The 21,603-nt window shown below is 24.8% G+C and overlaps 1 protein-coding gene and 1 long non-coding RNA gene across 6 annotated transcripts in view; one reads left to right on the top strand and one right to left on the bottom strand.

The window, feature by feature from the left end:
- LOC123272299 (neurogenic protein mastermind-like) overlaps positions 1-21,603 on the bottom strand; it is an 83,880-nt gene that overhangs the window by 55,467 nt on the left and 6,810 nt on the right. The gene's annotated exons all lie outside the window — the stretch shown is intronic.
- On the top strand, positions 397-16,606 carry LOC123272300. 4 transcript variants are annotated; one of them, XR_006511049.1, is made up of 3 exons: positions 397-673; positions 15,377-15,928; positions 16,081-16,606. It is a non-coding gene; the product is annotated as an uncharacterized LOC123272300 (long non-coding RNA). The 4 variants fall into 4 exon arrangements; XR_006511051.1 differs by having other exon boundaries at positions 408-673; positions 15,621-15,928; XR_006511050.1 differs by lacking the exon at positions 397-673 and having other exon boundaries at positions 15,234-15,540; positions 15,621-15,928.

Below are 21,603 nucleotides of genomic sequence, written 5' to 3'. Positions count from 1 at the left end.
CGTTTTTATAAATAAAAATATTTACAAATTTTGAAAAGAAAAAAATTCAATGAAAAAAAATATTGCTAGTAATTATTAATTAATTAATTTTTCAATAAATCACTTTTAAAAAAATCTCAACAGAAGAAATATTTAAAATATAAAAAATTTCAAAGATTTTTCTTAAAATTAATTTCAAAAAAATTTCAAAACTTTTTTGAATTATTAAATTTCTACAAATTATAAATTATAAATTCAAGTACTACTTACAAAAAATCAATAATAATAATAATATCTAACTAATTATAAATGAATAATGATCTAAAATTAGTAAGATTACATTAGCGAGATTCAAAATGAAAAGTTAATCTAAGTACTTGAAAATAGCGAGCGCGTGCGCGCAATAAGAGGAGAATAAAGGTGGGTGGTTGGAACTCGTCGAGAGAAGGTCGATTCGTCGCTGCCTATTACATGACACCGTTACGCAAGGGGCTCTCTCAATAATATAACCTACACCAGCATAACCACCAGAGTTGAGTCCAGAGACCAGATACGTGTATTACACACAATTACTATATACTACATACTACACGTAAAAGCTTACTCATATACAATTAAATTCGCCCGTTAAATTGCGCAATAACTTCACCAATATAAACCGATCGCTATCCATATTAAGGAATCATAATAATTGGTGAGTCTTTCAATTTATTGTTGGCTCTGATAATTTACTATGAATCCCTATAAAATGTACCTGCACTCTCTATCAATATAATTATATAATAAATAAATAAACGCAGAAAGAAAAATTTCTTGACTGGAGAACAAAATTCTTGGCTCAAGAAAATTTTCGGGTGGAAAATTTTATTCTTAGTGGAAGTAATTTTTTCTTAATTCAAATTATCATAAATACTTGATACAATAAATTTTTGTATTTGAGCAAGATTTATAGATACTTTAGGGAAGCAGCGCCACCTACTTCAGCTGAGAAAAAAATTTTCTCACATTGAGAAAATTTTTCTCGAGAATATTTTATACCCATTTTATATTATTGTAGCGTGCAATTATACATATTGAATGAATAAAAATGATGAAATATTATTTGATCTTCCCATTTGACATGTTAATCAATAAAAATATTAATGAAAAGTTACTTCTATCTTTATATTTAATTTTTTGAAGCAAGAGAGAAATTTTCTCGAAACAAAAAAATTTACTTCTATCAAGAATTAAATTTTTTGGAGCAAGAGGCTGAATTTTCTCAAAACAACAAGATTTTCTTGACTTAAAGAAAATTTTCTTGGATCAAGATACGTATTTCTTAAAGCAAGAAAATTAATTTTATTGGAATAAGAGAAATTTCTTGTCAAAAAAAAAATTTTTTTCCACTCAAGAAAATAATTAAGAAGAAAAATATTTTCTTGACTCAAGTGAACCTTTTTTTTCTGTACAAAATTCTTGGCTCAAGAAAATTTTCAGGTGCCTGAAGGAAGACCAAAGTTGTGTTGGCCGAAGTAAGAATTTTTCTTTAATTTCTATTCTTGGTGGAAGTCATTTTTTCTTAATTCAAATTATCATAAATACTTGATACAATAAATTTTTATATTTGATCAAGATTTCTAGATACTTTAGGGAAGCAGCGCCACCTACTTCAGCTGAGAATAGTATATTACACACCTAGGGAAGTAAATAAGAAATGTCTCAGATCACATGTTTGTTGACCTCGGCTTCGCCTCGGCCAACATGTGATCTGAGACATTTCTTACTTTACTTCCCTAGGTGTGTAATATACTATTTCTCACCTTGAGAAAATTTTTCTCTTGAATATTTGATACCCATTTTATATTATTTTAGCGTGCAATTATACATATTGAATGAATAAAAATGATGAAATATTATTTGATCTTCCCGATTGACATGTTAATCAATAAAAATATTAATGAAAATTTACTTCTATCTTTATATTTAATTTTTTGAAGCAAGAGAGAAATTTTCTCGAAACAAGAAAATTTACTTCTATCAAGAATTAAATTTTTTGGAGCAAGAGGCTGAATTTTCTCAAAACAACAAGATTTTCTCAACTCAAATAATTTTTCTTGGATCAAGATACGTATTTCTTAAAACAAGAGGATTAAGTTTGCTAGAATAAGAGAAATTTTTTGTGTCAAAAAAAAATTTTTTTTCCGCTCAAAAAAATAATTAGGAAGAAAAATATTTTCTCGGCTCAAGTAAACCTTTTTTTCTGTGTATAATAAAATATTTAATAGAAGCTAAGTAACAAGAGAAAGGGGCTCCGTTTCTAGTAGCGATGAGCAATCATTTTAAAATGAGATAAAGAATACCAAGATGTGTATTATTTTCTATATATATTTATTATATGGTTAAGTAGAGCCACGAGCAGTCACTTGTTGCGATCCTGTTAGTTCACCTCTTCGTGAATATAAATATTTTCAGTGCATTGTAAGTTAGCAGCACTTGACTGGAAATTTATAATTTCTTCTTTAGATTTTTCAATTATTTTATTAATTTTTGGTCATTAGGCGTTGCGTAATGCACCGATACTCCGAAATTATTTTTTTAAGTTTATAATCTAAGCTAATTATACCAACGACCTAATTTAATTATCAAGTAATAAATATAAAGTTATCGTGATATGTTCTAGTATTTATGTTTTTAATTTTTTAGTGAGTTTATGAGCATTATTGATTTTTTTTTGTGTGCTTAGATATTATATGACATCTGATTATTTCTAGAATTATTTTAATCACTTAATTTATCATTAAAAAAATTATAAAATATTTTTTTTTAGTATTAATTTAATATTTAAATTGAATAAAAAATATTTTTAAATTGCTTATTTAAGTTTTGTATTTTTAGATTTTAATATAAAATTTTTAAAATATTTTTTTTATTACATTTATAAGAAAAATATTTAAAATTTCTAATTAAAAATTAATTTAGTGCATTTAAAAAATATTTTGTAACTTTTAAAGAAAATTATATATTTATCCAAAAAATTTGATAACAAAAATAAACTCTAATAATAAAATTAAAAAATTTTTGTAATAGATCATTACTTAAAAAAATTTCACGATATCTTTTTGCCTAATATAAAATAAGTAAATCTTATAATAATAAATAATAAATAATTAATCACTTAATTTATCATTAAATAATTATAAAATCTTTTTTTTAGTATTAATTTATTATTTAAATTAAATAAAAAAAATTTTTAGATGTCTTCTAATGACAGTATCATATTTTTAGATTTTAATATAAAATTTTTAGATGTCTTCTAATGACAGTATCATATTTTTAGATTTTAATATAAAATTTTTAAAATAATTAATTTAATAAAATAATTTTTTAATCACATTTAGAGAAAAAATATTCAAAATTTATAATTAAAAATTAATTTAGTGCTTTTAAAAAATATTTTATAACTTTTATAGAATATTATAATTTTTTTTAATAAAAAAAAAATTGAACAACAAAAATAAACTTCCAAATAAAAAATTTCTCTACAAGATCAATATTTAAATATTATATGACATCTGATAATTTTTAGAATTTTTTTAATCACTAAATTAATCATTAAAAAAATTATAAACTTTTTTTTTAGCATCAATATATTATTTAAATTTAATTTATTATGATTAAATTGAATAAAAAAATTTTTATGTCTTCTAATTTAAGTTTTATATTTTTAGAATTTAATATAAAATTTTTAAAATAATAAATTAATTCTTTAATCATATTTATAAGAAAAATATTAAAAATTTCTGATTATAGAATATTTTTTTAGTATTAATTTATTATTTAAATTGAATAAAAAATATTTTTAAATGGCTAATTTAACTTTTGTATTTTTAGAATTTAATATAAAATTTTCAAATTAATTTTCTAATCACATTTAGAAAAATATTCAAAATTTCTAATTAAAAATTTAGTGCATTTAAAAAATTTTTTTGAATAAAAAAAATTAAGTAACAAAAATAAATTCCAAAATAAAAAATTTCTCTACAAGATCAATATTTAAATATTATATGACATCTGATAATTTTTAGAATTTTTTTAATCACTAAAAATTAATCATTAAAAAAATTATAAACTTTTTTTTTAGCATCAATATATTATTTAAATTTAATTTATTATGATTAAATTGAATAAAAAAATTTTGATGTCTTCTAATTTAAGTTTTATATTTTTAGAATTTAATATAAAATTTTTAAAATAATAAATTAATTCTTTAATCATATTTATAAGAAAAATATTAAAAATTTCTGATTACAGAATATTTTTTTAGTATTAATTTATTATTTAAATTGAATAAAAAATATTTTTAAATTGCTAATTTAACTTTTGTATTTTTAGAATTTAATATAAAATTTTCAAATTAATTTTCTAATCACATTTAGAAAAATATTCAAAATTTCTAATTAAAAATTTAGTGCATTTAAAAAATTTTTTTGAATAAAAAAAATAAATTCCAAAATAAAAAATTTCTCTATCAGATTACTTAAAAAAATTTCACAATATTTTCTTGCCTAATAAATAAATAAATAAAAAATTACAAAATACTCTAGCAAGACATAGAAAGTTCATAATAGAACTAGAATAATTATGGTGTTGGTGAATAGGCGCGGTAGTGTCATCTCTCGGCAATTTCCTGAGTGACCTCAACCTTCCATTGTAAGAATCTTAGGAAGCGCATTGTCGAAGCACAAGAGATTATCACTAGGTTCTGTTCTAGTCCTAGATAATAAAAATAAAAACATAATAAAAAAAAAAACGCCATTCGGCCATACCCGACATGGATAGGTAGATTTCTTGTTTGAATATTGAAAAAAAAACACGTTATTAAAAGGCAAAAATGTCCTAAAATTTATTTTTTATTATATTTTTGCAAATAATGATATGAGACCGACTACAACCAATAGATATTCAAAGACATCTTCCTAAAAAATAGGATTTGTAACAGACGAAAGTCATTTGATGATAATAGCTGTATTAATTTATTTGTGAGTTTTTTTTAATTTTCCAAACTCCGAAATAAATTGAAAAAAGTATCAAAAGGTAACGAATAATAGCTCAAATCGAAGATAATTATGTGAATTTTGACATAAAGTTGATAAATTCAAGCTATCTTTTATGGCTTAAAAATTATTTAAAGAAAAAGGGCTGAAATACGTTCATTGAAAAATTTTTGAAAATTTTCAAATTCACGGAATTAATTAAAAAAATCATCAAAACTAGACAAATAATAGTTTAAATTGAAGGTTATTAAATGAAATTTAAGATAAATTTGATAGATTTTATCTATTTTTTACATCTGGAAGATTATTTTCATAAAAATACAAAATTCAAAATTTTTGAAAATGAAAAAACTTTCCAAACACCCACAACTCGTAAACTAACCGGCCGATTTTGCTCATCTTTGAACTTGATCTTGGTATTGATCCACAGAATAAGCCCACAAAATTTCATAAAGATCGGTTGAGAACTGTGGGCGCAATCCTGCTAACATGCCGCGTTATATACATAAATACATATATAAACTTTTGAGCCAATGCCATTTTTCGACATTACTCGATAAAATAAAACATATTATGATAAAATTTTCCTAAAATTACAACATGAGACCGGCTACAATAGTTATATTTCTATAGAAATCTACCTAAAAACTGTCGAGAAAAAGTATACCGGGTAGACTTTTTGAAAGAGAAAAAGGAGAATCGACTAACCTCACCTAACCCGAGCATAGCAATCCCCACCGTGAAGTAATTAGTAAATTCCCTTTCTTATATGTATTATATAGACACTTGGCTGTCTATAGGAGGTTTTCTCTATGATCTCTATAATGATATAATAGGGTACTAGGTACACTTCACTGTAGGTATTAATGGCGATATAATAGTTGTAATATGCATATTGCTATTACGAATAAGGATTCCTTAGCCATTGCCCAACGTCCACATCCAGCTGACTCAACTCCTGTCGCATCGTCCTATCTCCACCTTTGCTGAGTTTGATCTTACTGCTATGTTGTTGTTTGAGACTAGTTACAAGACAACTTGTAACTACATTAAAGAGGTTTTGAAATAATGAATTTCGAAAACAAAATTAATGTAAGAAGATCAAACAGAGAAAGGGAAATGAAAGGGAGGTTGGTGGGGTAGACGATGTTGGTCTTAGACTCTACTTGGACTGGTAAGTTGCTTTATACTTATACTTATGCTTATTCTTAAGCTGTTTTGTTCACGGTCACACCCGCAGTGATTCTCAGTTTAGGATTTTCCGTAATTAATTCCAATTTACAGATTTCTGTTAATTTAGAGAATTTTTTTTATTGATAAATTATTTTTTAGAAAATTTTTTATTATTAGAAAGATTTGAAAAATATACAAGCTAATTAATTAATTTATTTATTTTTAAATTATAAAATTGTCAGGTGTCTGCTGACTTTAGAATCATTTAAAATTAAATTAAACCTGAAATATTTTTTAATATTTCTAAATTTCTACGATGGTACTTATGGATCCTTCATAAACATGGCCAAGAAGCTTCTTTTGGAGTCAAACTAATCAAATTAATTAAATAAATTTATTATCTCTCCTTTTTATATTTTTTTAGTATCCTGATAAATCTCACCGGATAAACTGAACACAGAAAAAGAGGTTCACTTGAGCCAAGAAAATATTTTTCTTTCTAATTATTTTCTTGAGAAAAAAAAATTTTTTTTTGACAAGAAATTTCACTTATTCCAACAAAATTAATTCTCTTGCTTTAAGAAAAACGTATCTTGATCCAAGAAAATTTATTTAAGTCAAAAAAATCTTGTTGTTTTGAGAAAATTCAGCCTCTTGCTCCAAAAAATTTAGTTCTTGATAAAAGTTAATTTTCTTGTCTTGAGAAAATTTCTCTCTTGCTCCAAAAAATTAAATATAAAGATAGAAGTAAATTTTCATTAATCTTTTTATCGATTAACATGTCAATCGGGAAGATCAAATAATATTTCATCATTTTTTTTCATTCAATATGTATAATTGCGCGCTAAAATAATAAAAAATGGGTATCAAATAATCAAGAGAAAAATTTTCTCAAAGTAAGAAAATTTTTTTCTCACCTGAAGGAGGTGACGCTGCTTCCCTAAAGTATCTAAAAATTTTGATCAAATATAAAAATTTATTGTATCAAGTATTTATGATAATTTGAATTAAGAAAAAATTACTTTCACCAAGAATAGAATTTCAAGAAAAACGTATCTTGATCCAAGAAAATTTATTTAAGTCAAAAAAATCTTGTTGTTTTGAGAAAATTCAGCCTCTTGCTCCAAAAAATTTAGTTCTTGATAAAAGTTAATTTTCTTGTCTTGAGAAAATTTCTCTCTTGCTCCAAAAAATTAAATATAAAGATAGAAGTAAATTTTCATTAATATTTTTATCGATTAACATGTCAATCGGGAAGATCAAATAATATTTCATCATTTTTTTCATTCAATATGTATAATTGCGCGCTAAAATAATATAAAATGGGTATCAAATATTCAAGAGAAAAATTTTCGCAAGGTGAGAAAATTTTTTTCTCAGCTGAAGTAGGTGGCGCTGCTTCCCTAAAGTATCTAAAAATTTTGATCAAATATAAAAATTTATTGTATCAAGTATTTATGATATTTTGAATTAACAGGCGAGACCATCTTTTTCTCGCTTTGCTCTCACGGAGTTCAACGGAACTATCTCTGTCGCACTCCCAACAGCAGAGCAATTGCAGTTTCGATTGGTTTCACGAAACGAATGAAATTTTTGAAAAAAACGCTTTGTGGTGAAATAGTTTATTAAATTATCTATTATCTCTAAAAATGTTTTTTCAAAATTTACATTCGTTTCGCTAAGCCGATTGAAACTGCAATCACTGGTCTCGGCTGTTAAGAAAAAATTACTTTCACCAAGAATAGAATTTCAAGAAAAATTCTTACTTCGGCTAACACAACTTCGGTCTTCGGTCTTATATATATATATATATTTTTTTTTATTGTAATCTCATGGATGTACATTGCCGATTGGCGTTTTCTAAATAAATAAATAAAGTAATCAATAATTTTACTCGTAGCTTTTTTAATTTATTTATTAAAATTAAAATGTTTATTTTTTTAGAATGTAGAATTTTTTTAAATACCATAAAAAATTTCTACCAAGTAAAATTAATCCAAGAAAAAATTCTTAAATAATTTTCTTATTTGATTAAAATTGATCAAACTCTATAAAATTACTTTCTTGAAATTTTTTTATAATAATTTGTTTGTTTGTTAGAAAAAAATCTTATAAATTGACAGACGCCTGTTAACTTGAGTATCATTTTTTCTTAGCTTGACTAAACGACTTTTTCAGACTTAGCTTCAATTTCTGAAATAACATGACATAATTATTAGTATCGCTAATTGACATTTCAATCATCTTCTTCATCTTGATCTTCATCCGATCAATAAACTCTGCGTTAGATGAATTTTAATGTTTCTTCCCGTCAGCACGTACTTTGATGAACAGACGACATAACTTAAAAACATATTTTAATTAGAACTACTATTAAAAATAATTACACTTAAATCAGCAAATTTTTGACAATTTTTAATTAATTAATAAAATATTTTTAATAAATTTTACTCATAAATTTTTTCTATTTTCTACATGTGGAATTTTTTTTAAAAATAATTTTTTTAATGAAATAAATTGTCAATTTTAATCTAACAAAAATAGTCATAAATTATGAAAATTAATTCAGCATAAATTTAATAATTTAAAAAATTTTATAATAAATAATGGCAAAAAAAAATGATAGGTAGAAATTTAAAAAAATAAAAAATGATAAATTTAGCAGATATTAAATAATTATTTTTTAACAAATAAATTATGGCAAAAAAAAATATAAAAAAAATTGACATGTAGAAATTTTAAAAAATTAGAAAATGCAATTTTTGGAAAATAATTTTTTGGAACAAATTTTTTTGTTAAAAAAAATTTTTAAATTCTCTAGTGACTGCTAACTTTAATGTCATAAAATAATGATGATAAATTTAATAATTTTTAGAATTTTTTTTAACAAATAAAATATGGTAAAAAAAAATTGACATGTAGAAATTTTAAAAAATTAAAAATGCAATTTAAAAATAATTTTAAAATAAAATTATTTTAAAAATAATTTTAAAAATAATTTTAAAATAAATTTTAAAATAAAGTTATTTTAAAAATTATTTTAAAAATAATTTTTAATTAAAATTATTTTAAATTTCAAATTAATTGTAAAATAAAATTATTTCAAATTTCAAATTAATTTTAATTTAATAAAAGAATTAAAAAATTCTCTAATGACTGCTAACTTTAATTTAATAAAAAAATGCAATTTTTTTTTTAATAATTTTTTGTAACAAATTTTTTTTATTAAATAAAATTAAAAAATTGTAAAGTGACTGCAACTTAATTTTAATGTCATTAATAAATAAATAAAAATTATAAGAAAAGATGGAAATAGTGAATGAAAATAAGTTGAGCGTCACTGAGTGAGTACAGTACCAAAACGACTCCACCTAGGATAGGGTGAACGGGTCGGAGGCCGTTGGTTCCTCTATACTTATGCTACTCATAGAGTTGCTTTCATCTTATTATCATTTACACAAACTCCGATACCCACCTTACCGCATAGCACTAGCTCGCTCACTTCTCACTCGTTTGCTTACTTACCGAGTATTGCTTACTCAGTCTATTAGTCTCTCGCTAGGCGTAATGCACTCACGCATGCGCGCCTGATGATACGGTACTGTCAAATGTGTAGTGGGAGTAAAACAGGTTGACTTGTACACGAGACCTCGCGTTGACTGTTGACTCACTGGCTCTTTCATTATCATACATTGCATGGGATTGGATTCGGGATTAACCATTTGCCTGATAAGACTTTTACGTTTTAGATTATATTAGGACAATCCCACCAAAAAAAAAAAAAAAAAAAAAAAAAAAAAAAAAAAATTCTATCATGTCTAGGTAAGGTAAAAGCCCCAATTATTGACGGGGGTCTAAATATTGACACCCTAAATTATTTTTAAATATATTAAATTATCTGTAATAAGAATAACGATCAAATAAATTTTTATTAAATTCTAATTAATTAAAAAATTGAAAAAAATCACATTCAGTTCAAAATATTAAATATTAATTATTAAAAAATAAAGTTAGCACCAGTTCATCAAATCAGCTTACGAGCGTCTATTTTCTTAACAACTTTGGTTAGAAAAGCATTTTTTTAACTGCTGAGTTTAAATTAATTTTTTCATGTAATTATATGATCTATTTTTTTTTTTTTAATTAACACACTAATAGAAGGATTTGTTTATAGTTAAAAATATTTGTTAATATTTAACAAATCATTTATTAGAGACCACTTTTTAGTCATTAACAAATATTTCTTAGTATTTAAAAGGATTTATTAATAATTAATAAATGAATATCAGATTTATTAAATACAAACAAATCATTTCAAATACTAAAAAACATTTGTTTAATACCAAAAAGTGATCTCTAATAAATCATTTGTTAACTATTAACAAATATTTTTTAATACAAATAAATCCTTCTACACAGTAAAAAAGTTTTCGTAAAATTTAATATAAAATTTTGTGTAGATGATTTTTTTACACAAAATTTATGTTAATTCTACACATACTGTTTGTATTGATGAAATCAACATAATTCTGTGTTAAAAGTAACACAAAAATATGTTAAAACTTTCATTGGCTGATTCTCGGATTTCTACACACTTAAATGTTATCCATAACACAAATAAAGTGTTGATTGTATCTTTTTCTTTGTGTTACTCAGATCAGCTGTCAAATATGTGAGTTTTACTAATAATTTAAATATATATATATATATATTTTGTGATTAAAAAAAATACATGAGCAATTGAAAATAATAAATTAAAGGAAAATGCACATGTAGGAAATTAAAAAACTGTAAGTTTATTTTCTAATAATTTATTAATTTCAATTATTTATTCTTTTGGCTAATTCAAAAATAAATGAAAATTAAGTTAGCCGACATCTGAGAATTTTTACAATTTTTTTTAATGAAAAAATTATTACAAAAAAATTAAAAAAAAAAAAATTTCACTTGTAGAAAATTTGAAGAATTATTCGTGTAGTTTTTTTTAAGTATTTTTTAACTTGTAAATAATTTGTCAAAAAAAATCAACATGTCTGCTAGATTCATAATCATAAAATTTATAATTTTTCTTATTTTATTTACTTCCTCATAATTTAAAATTTATTCTGTCTTCTAGATTCACACTAGAAAGGACATTAACCTTGTAATGAATTTTAAGGTTACAATTTTGTTATCGGATGTTTTAATATAAATTACCCTTTATTTACTTAGTTTTTAATTGCTACTAGAATTTGAATTTGCGCGCGCCTGACTGTAGCATTTGCATATATTTTCATGCTTATGATATATTCCACCAATCATGTTACGAATAGTTTGATGCCACATACATTTCATCTCAATTTTATATTAGGATGTTTTAATATAAATTACCCTTTATTTACTTAGTTTTTAATTGCTACTAGAATTTGAATTTGCGCGCGCAAGCGCGCGCCTGACTGTAGCATTTGCATATATTTTCATGCTTATGATATATTCCACCAATCACGTTACGAATAGTTTGATGCCACATACATTTCATCTCAATTTTATATTAGGATACACTACAATTGTATATTTATTAGCTGCATTTAAGTATTTTACGTAATGACACAAATCAAAATCCACCAAATTAAAATGACGTTGAGGCTATCACATTTACATGTCTATCTTGTGTGGCATACGTGACTAGATATGAAGAATTCTTTAACATAAATTTTGTGTTGGTTGGCCAGTAACATTAAAAAAGTGTAGTTTTACTTTGAATTAACACTTGAGTGTGTTAAAAAATGGATGGATTGATCAATACAAACCGTTTGTGTAGAATTAACATAAATTTTATGTAAAAAAAACATCTACACAAAATTTTATGTTAAATTTTACGAAAATTTTTTTACTGTGTATCAGTGCAATATATGAAATATTTATAAAATTAAATAATCGAAATTAATTGTATGCTTTATGATATTTAAATAATGGGAGTCAATAACTAGTTCATAATTTTTATGGTGAATCCCATATTGACAGCCAGTCGACAGCGCTATGACGCCTTTTTTTTTTTAAGTATAAAATACGTTTTATACGCGATTATATTCAAGGCTTTTAACTGTCAAATAACTCGGCGTGTTTTAGTGTTAAATAAGTTTTTAAATAAATTGTTATATTTTTCATAATAATTATTTATTCATAGAAATTATTATTAATTAACTTTAATAATATTGATTACTTTATATCAAGTTTTTGATAAATAACAATATAACCAAATGATTCGACGCATGTGTAGTAGGGGCGTCAATAATTGGGGTTACGGTACGTCAATAATTAGATCAATCAGTTTTTTAACCCGTCAATAATTGGTGTATCCAGATCATATGTTTAATTATTTAAAATTAATTAGTAAATATCACTGATTATCATTTTAAAAAAAGAAATTGATTAATTAAAACATTACTGAAGACATTACCACAAACAAAATTCATCGATATTTATATTTGATTGCTTAAGAAAAATGAAATCATAACTTTGTCTCTTACAGCGTCAATAATTGGGGCTTTTACCTTATTGTAACGGAAAATTAATATGAAAGTTTTTTCTTTGCTGGTGAGATTATCAAATTTTTTTGGGTTAAATATTTTTAACATTTTATTTTTATTGATTAAAATTAATTTAGCTGATATTTAATAATTTTAAGAATTTTTTTGACTAATAAATTATGGCAAAAAAATTAGAAAAAAAAATTGACGTTTAGAAAATTAAAAAAATGAAAATTGCAATTTTTTAGAAATAATTTTTTGGAGCAAATTTATTTATTAAAAAATTGTTAAATGACTGCTAACTTTAATTTCATTGATTAAAATTAATTTAGCAGATATTTAATTATTTTAAGAATTTTTTAACAAATAAATCGCGTGACTAATGCAAAAAGGGCACATGGCAAGGTATGCGCCCTTTTAGCTTTGCAAAGCTAAAAAGGCGCATAATTTTTTTTTTTATCACCAATCGACTAGTTGACATATTCTTCGTCGAAAAATCAAGCATTGATTTCCTAAAGCTAAAAGGGCGTATGTCTCTAATTATGCGCCCTTTTAGCTTTAGGAATTTCAAAATTTTATTACCTAAAGCTAAAAGGGCTTACAAATTTTTTTTCTAAATAATTCATTAAAGTGCTCATTTTTAGCCTAAAAATTAAAAATAAAACGGTAGATTCACATGAAAGAGGCGTATTCTAACTCAACATACACTCTTTTAAAATTACAATTAAAAATATTTTTAAAAAATTGCAAAATATGCGTGATTGTATTAATTTATTTTTTATTTAAAAATTATTTCAATCCCATTAGTTTTCGATTAAATTAATTATCCATTGCTTGTAAAAAATAGTTAGAAATTATTATTTTTTCAATATTGTTTAAGTACTTAAAAACAGCCGATCCCTTCTTTTTCTCGCGTCGCACTCACTGCAAAAAACGGTACTATCCTCGGTGCATTCATGATTATAAAGCTATTGAAGTTTTATGTTTTTCTTTTAAACAAATGACAATTTTGAAAAAAACACCCTGCTATACGAAATAGATAATTAAAAAATCTATTACGTAGCAGAGCGTTTTTTTCAAAATTCTTCTTTGTCTAGAAGAGAAATATGAAGCTGCAATCGTACTCGAAAAAAACAAGATGACACTGGATATCATCCCGGATTATATTGAGTAAAAAAAATTTCAGATAGTATTTAGTATAATCCAGATTACAATGAGTATAATCCAGATATCACGCAGTATAATCTGGATTTTTTTATTTACTATCTGAAATTTTTTTTACCACAGATATCACTGAGTATAATCTAGGATGATACCCAGTGTCATCTTGTTTTTTCCGTGTAGGGACCGGCTGTTAAGAAATTTTTTTTTTATTCAATAAACTTTTTTTTTTATGTCTTGTGAAGCTATTTATCAAAATTTTTTATAAAAACTTAAATTTTTTTATGTGCCCTTTTAGCTTTAGGATACTCGAATTTTTTTTTTTTACAGATCTTTGTGTTTTGAGCGATTTAAAGAAGAATGGCAAAAAAAATTTTTTTTATGCGCCCTTTTAGCATAAATCCCTACTAACGTATAGCTATGCGCCCTTTTTGCATTAGTCACGCGAAAATATGTCAAAGAAAATAAGAAAAAAATTGAGATCTAGAAAATTAAAAAAGTGAAAAATGCAATTTTTTAGAAATAATTTTTCGGAACAAATTTATTTATTAAAAATTGTTAAGTAACTGCTAACTTTAATATCATTTATTAAAATGAATTTAGCAGATATTTGATAATTAAAAAAATTTTTTTAATAAATAAATTATGGCAAAAAAATTGATATTTAGATATTTAAAAAAAGTAAAAAATTTAATTTTTTTTAAATAATTTTTTGGACCAGAAAGAAAGAAAGGTTCACTTGAGCCAAGAAAATATTTTTCTTCATAATTATTTACTTGGGCGAAAAAAAAAAATTTTTTTTAACACAAGAAATTTCACTTATTCCAACAAATCAATTCCCTTGCTTCAAGAAATACGTTTCTTGATCCAAGACAATTTATTTAAGTCAAGAAAATTTTCTTGTTTTGAGAAAATTTCTCTCTTGCTCCAAAAAATTAAGTTCTTGACGGAAGTAAATTTTCTTGTCTTGAGAAAATTTTTCTCTTGCTCCAAAAAATTAAATATCTTGATAGTAAATTTTCATTAATATTTCTATTGACTAACATGTTTCAAATGGGAAGATCAAATAATATTTCATCATTTTTTTTCATTTAATATGTATAATTGCACGCTAAAATAATATAAAATAGGTATGAAATATTCAAGAGAAAAATTTTCTCAAGATGAGAAAATTTTTTTCTCAGCTGAAGTAGGTGGCGCTGCTTCCCTAAAGTATCTAAAAATCTTGATCAAATATAAAAATTTCTTGTATCAAGTATTAATGATAATTTGAATTAAGAAAAAATGACTTCCACCAAGAATAGAATTTCTCGAAAAATTTTTACTTCGGCCAAGACAACTTCGGTCTTCCTTCGGGCGACCGAAAATTTACTTGAGCCAAGAATTTTGTTCTCCAGTCAAGAAATCTTTCTTTCTGTGTACGCCTATCAAAAAACCCTCCCAAAAGCCAGCAAAAAAATGACAAGTTAATACACATAACATAAGCATGTACATATTAATCGCACGTGTAAATTAAAGTGACAGTCAGCACTACAAGGAAGAGCCAATACAACATCTACGTCGAATTTAGTTGTTAATATTGATGTTCTATAAGTGACTGTGCACAATTAAATAAATAAAAGTGACTAGTCATGAAGCTCTGCGAATTGGTATTGCTTATATCACCATCGGAACAGATATAAGTATAATAGCAATAGCAATAACAACAATAATGTATAATGTAATATTATAATAAGTATATGTATAAGTTGTTTATTTACAGAGACTTGAGAACCTCTGTCGCCTATGAGGGGATCCTATGGCGCCGTGGGTTGAGACCATACCATCTACATGTACATATAAATGTATGTATGTATGTATGTATGTATGTATGTATGTATCTATTACTGATACCGAGTCTGAGTAATATAACATAAGAGCGTAAAAGCTACTGCTACGTAGATATTGGGTGTGTGTGCCGACTGGAGGCTTGTCATGTGCGTATACACACCAAACACCTTCACGGTGTTGTATAGTATCCATCCTTCCAGTCACGCACATCTGTTCGCTCCAAGTATGAGTACATACTGTGTAAGTACATTAATTCACGCATTACATTACATCCAATACAATCTGTCGCGTCGCTTTGAAAAAATTTAAGTGAATTATTTTTTTTTTTTTTTTTTAATTAAAAAAATTGTAAATAATTTTATAAATAATTATTTTAATTTTTATTATTTTAGGACACTAGGGAAGAATTAGAATTAAAATTCGGTCCAGCAGAAGAGCAGAGACGAAGGAGACACAGATAGTAGGCTTGATATTATTGAGATGAACAATAGCTGATAGGGAAATTGAGAATTGAGAACCGTGGCGATGTTTGCGAGGCGATTAGTATAGCTGTCGCTTGTATGTACTGTCTGACCCGCGCACATCAGATGTCAGCTGTCGTACTATACACACCACACATTGTAACGCACACAGTAACAGTGACGTTTAGTTTCGCGACCGAAAGAATCAGCAAATAACGGCCTTGTGCATCGGAATGGCATCCTATCAGCTCTCCTACTCCTACTCTATATCTTTACTTAAACCGCTGCTGTGTGCTGTGTGTGCTGCTATTCTCATACTTTCCTGCTCTACGTCTTTGTTTTCAGTTACTTTGACTTTGCTTTGCTAATTATTACAGTTACGTACTCCAGTGACAATGCTGTCTTTATTGTCATTGGTAATAATGATTATTCTAATAAACAATTACTCTTGTTTTTACGGTTGGATTTTTTTGTTTTAGTTAATTCACTGGTTGTGCAATCGGTTTGTTGGTTTTTTAATAGAAAATTTGCTGATTCTTATTTTTTTTTATTTAATTGTAGATTTTTAAGTAGTTGAAAAAAATCTATTGGTTGGTTTTTGAAAGAAAATTTTATTGTAAATTAATAGTTAAAAAATTGATCTTGTCAACTAACGACGTTTTTAAAGATATAAGCTCACCCTGATTTTTCACTCATCGAGAGCTGTCATTTGAGTACCCACATGCATTTTTGACATATTTTTCATATATACATATATATAATAGATAAAATATATAAAAAATTGATGTGGGTACTCATATGAAAGCTCTTGATGAGTGTAACATCAGGATGAGCTTGTACCTTTAAAAACACCAATAGTTAAGAAATGACATTGTATCTTGTAAACTATCGACATTTTTAAAGATATAAGCTCATCCTAATGTTACACTCATCGAGACCTTTAATTTGAGTACCCACATCAATTTTTCATATATTTGATATGTTTATATATATATTATATAAATATATGTATGAAAAATATATCAAAAATGCATGTGGGTACTCAAATGAAAGCTCTTGATGAGAGTAACATCGGGATGAGCTTATATGTTTAAAAACGTCAATATTTAAGAAAGTACAATGCAATTTAACAAATATCTTGTAAAATATTGACATTTTTAAAGATATAAGCTCATCCCGATGTTACACTCATCAAGAGCTTTCATTTGAGTACCTACATCAATTTTTCATATATTTATATATATTACATATATGTATATATGAAAAATATATCAAAAATGCATGTGGGTACTCAAATGAAAGCTCTTGATGAGTATAACATCAGGATGAGCTTACATCTTTAAAAATATTAATAATTAAGAAATTACCTTTTATCTTGAGAGCTATTGACATTTTTAAAGACATAAGCTCATCATGATGTTACACTCATCGAGAGCTTTCATTTGAGTACCCACATCAATTTTTCATATATTTTATATATTTACATATATGCATATATGAAAAATATATAAAAAATGCGTGTGGGTACTCAAATGAAAGTTCTTGATGAGTGTAACATCGAGATGAGCTTATATCGTTAAAAACATCAATATTCAAGAAAGTACAGTGCAATTTAACAAAATTCATTATTTAATAAAGAAAAATTTCAATTTTTCATAGTTCACAAGTCACATAGTGACTGCAAGGTTGTTAGTAAAATTGAAATAAATTTTTTCTTATTTTAGACTAAACTGTTTCTATTAATTAAAAAAAAATAAAACATATTATTTTTTAACTAAATTCATAGAATTTTTAATAATTTTTATTTAAAAAAATTTAATCAAATTCCTAAGTACTTTTTCAAAATTAAGACAATAAAATTTCAAACTTAAAAAATAATGAATTAAATAATTTTAACTATGAAAAAAAAATTTCCTTAAATAAAATTTTTCCGTACCCCAGCCAAAAAAATGAACCGTAAAAAAAATCTTAAAAATTTCAAGGAAAGTTACCATCAGTACACAGCAGGCTTAGATGATGAGAGTGAAGCAAATGACAGAATATCTTCATATTAGAAATGTTCTGTTTACAATACATATACCTGTGCTAAGTTCTCACACAGGTACCGTCAGGATTGTCAGTGGCCATACATCCACTGGATGCAACATAAACTCGACTACGATACATAGAGAGAGAGAGCAAAATACAAGTATAAGTAAGAAGAATACAAATAATAAAATGCCGAATGAGAATGGAAGTTAGCACGCTCCACTCCGATACGACTCAGGTATAACACATAACTTCGGGGTGTGTATGTGTGGTGGCAGTTTATAGTCCTGCAGAAATATGTGTATTCAGTCCTGTATATCTGCTATTATATATTATATTATATTATCCAGAGAAGACAGACTGGAAGAGGAGGAAGAATGTAAATGCCGAAGCTCCAATATTCTATTCTTTCTTCTCTCTTACTTATATTGCTCTTCTCTACTTCATATACATGTACATACTTATACTTATGCTTATATTCGACTCCAAGAAGAAGAAAGAGCAAGTAAGGGGATGGTAAACAGGCGATGGCAGGAGACTAAGGAGAAGGTGGCGTACCGCCAGCAGCTCCAGTCTCTACGCTGTCATCCTGCAATAACCGTTCGCTCTTTGTCCGTTCAGCTGCCTCCTGTTACCAGTGGTTCCCAATTAAATATCTCCAAGCAATAATCAACAACTATTCAATCTGCATACATTGCATTTGATCCACTTATGTAATATATATGTCACACTGAAGTTAGCTAACGTTAAAAAAAATTTTTTAATATTTTACAGGTATATTATTATGAAAAAAAAAATTCATTTAAAAATTCCAATGTTAAAATTAAAAAAAAAATTTTTTTTAAAGGAGTTTTATTATTGTAATTATTTAAAAAATTGTTAGTTGTCAGATAACTTCTGTATCGTATATATGACAGACATAAAAAATTTTTTTTACCAATTTTATATTAATTAATTACATATTAATTATATTAATATTTTTTTAACCAATTTAATATTAATTAATTAAATATTAATTATTTAATTGATTAAATTGTTATGAAAAAAAATTTCATTTAAAAATTCCACATAGAAAAATTTAAAAAATTTTTTTCAGGATTTTTATAATTGTAATTATTTAAAAAATTGTCAGTCAGATATCTTCTGTATCATATGTATATGATAGACAGAAAAAAAATTTTTTTACAATTTTACAGTAATTAAATTGTTATGAAAAAAAATTTAATTTAAAAATTCCACATAAAAAAATAAAAAAAATTTTTTTCAAGTGTTTTTATTGTTGTAAAAATTTGAAAAATTGTCAGTCAGATAAATTCTGTATCATATAAATATATATGAGACAGAAAAAAATTTTATGACAATTTTACAGCTATATTATTATGAAAAAAGTTTAATTTAAAAATTCTAGATAGGAAAATTAAAAAAAAATTTTTTCCAAGTATTTTTGTTACTGTAAAAATTTTAAAAATTGTCAGTCAGAAAAATTATGTATCATATATATATGTGACAGAAAAAAATTTTTTTACCATTTGACAGCAATTAAATTATAATGAAAAAAATTTAATTTAAAAATTCCACGTAGGAAAATTGAAAAAAAATTTTTTTTAAGTATATTTATTATTGTAATTGATTAGCAATAAGAATTTTAAAAATTAACAATTGTCAGCTAACTTTTGTGCCATATAAATGTGACACTGATATTGACAGACATTAAAAAAATTTTTTTACAATTTTACAGTAATTAAATTGTTGTAAAAAAAATTTAATTTGAAATTTCCACAGGAAAATTAAAAAAAAATTTTTTTTTAAGTATTTTTTTTATTATTGTAATTATTTAAAAAATTGTCAGTCGTCAGATAATTTCTGTATTATTTATATGACAGATAGAAAAAAAATTTTTACAATTTTACAGCTATGACATTATTATGAAAAAAATTTAATTTAAAAATTCCGCATAGGAAAATGAAAAAAAATTTTCATAAGTATTTTTATTATTGTAATTGATTTGTAATAAGAATTTTAAAAATTGACAGTTGTCAGCTGACTTCTATGTCATATATATGTGACACTGAAGTTGACAGACATTAAAAAAATTTTTTTACAATTTTACAGTAATTAGATTGTTATGAAAAAAATTTAATTTAAAAATTTCACATGTGAAAATTAAAAAAAAATTATTAGTAGTATTTTTTAAAAGTATTTTGATTATTATAAGAATGATACTGAAATTGAAAGACATTTGATAATTTTTCTACAATTTTACAATAATTAAATTGTTATGAAAAAAATTTCATATAGGAAAATTTAAAAAAATTATTAGAAATTTTTCAGAGTATTTTTGTTATTATAAGAATGATACTGAAATTGAAAGACATTTGATAATTTTTTAACTAATAAATTATAGTTAAAAAATTTATTAAACTTCTTTAGAAGCTCTAAAAAATTTTGAATTTTTTTAAAAATAATTTTTTAGACATGATTTACTTTTCAAGAAAACTTAAAAAATTATTAAATTTTTTCTACATTTATTCATTGATAAGAATTTAAAAAAATTGACAGTTGTCATCCAACTTCTGTATCATATATACACTACCAAGTACATAATTTATACCTGGACCCACTGTCCAGTTAATTTTTGGTACTCCAAAAAAAAAAAAAAAAAAAAAAACAAGAAAAATATCATAATTTTTTCTCACCCTAAAAATTGAATTAAATTTAATTATTATTTAAATTTAATTAATGTTTGCAAAATTATTAAAAATAAATTTAAAAATACTTTGAGATTATAAAATATATTTAAAGAAATTTTTTAAATACCAGATACTGATCAAGATGAAGATGAAGATGAAGATGAAGATGAGGTTAAATAGTAGAGTAATTATCAGTAAGATAATTTGAATGAAATAGCATTAAGCTGAGATGAAGATGAGGTCAATAAGATTTTGATTTGAGAACCTCAGCGTGCACCCAGCTGAGCATCCACGGGTCAGGCGCAAATAGAGGAAGTGGCAACAGCGCAGCGCTCGACTGACACGCGCATCGACGTCGTGTGTGCTATGCGCGGCAATGTGCTTCTCTCAACTCACATACATATGTAACTATCCGCTCTCCACTCTCTCTACGCTCTATAATATAATACCTTTACATACACATACATACGTAATATACTTTTCATTTGTATCAAGCATACTGCGCACACGCTGCGCGGTCCACGCGACACCAGACTCTATTGGGCATTTAATTGCATTATTTACAACATGACAAACTTATATCACCTAATTACTTTTTTATAATGTTATTGTTACCGATGTTTTTTTTATATTCTTTTAATTGATACTTTCATTTATCAATGTTTATTTTATTTAATTCATAATTTTTAATGCAAGCCTTAGTTATTATTTATTATAAATTATAATTGTATTTATA

The sequence above is a fragment of the Cotesia glomerata genome, linkage group LG9 (assembly GCF_020080835.1).
Source record: "Cotesia glomerata isolate CgM1 linkage group LG9, MPM_Cglom_v2.3, whole genome shotgun sequence".
Taxonomy (NCBI): Eukaryota; Metazoa; Arthropoda; class Insecta; order Hymenoptera; family Braconidae; genus Cotesia; species Cotesia glomerata.
The sequence above is the reverse complement of the archived record's forward strand: the minus strand, read 5'-3'. Positions and strand labels throughout refer to the sequence as shown.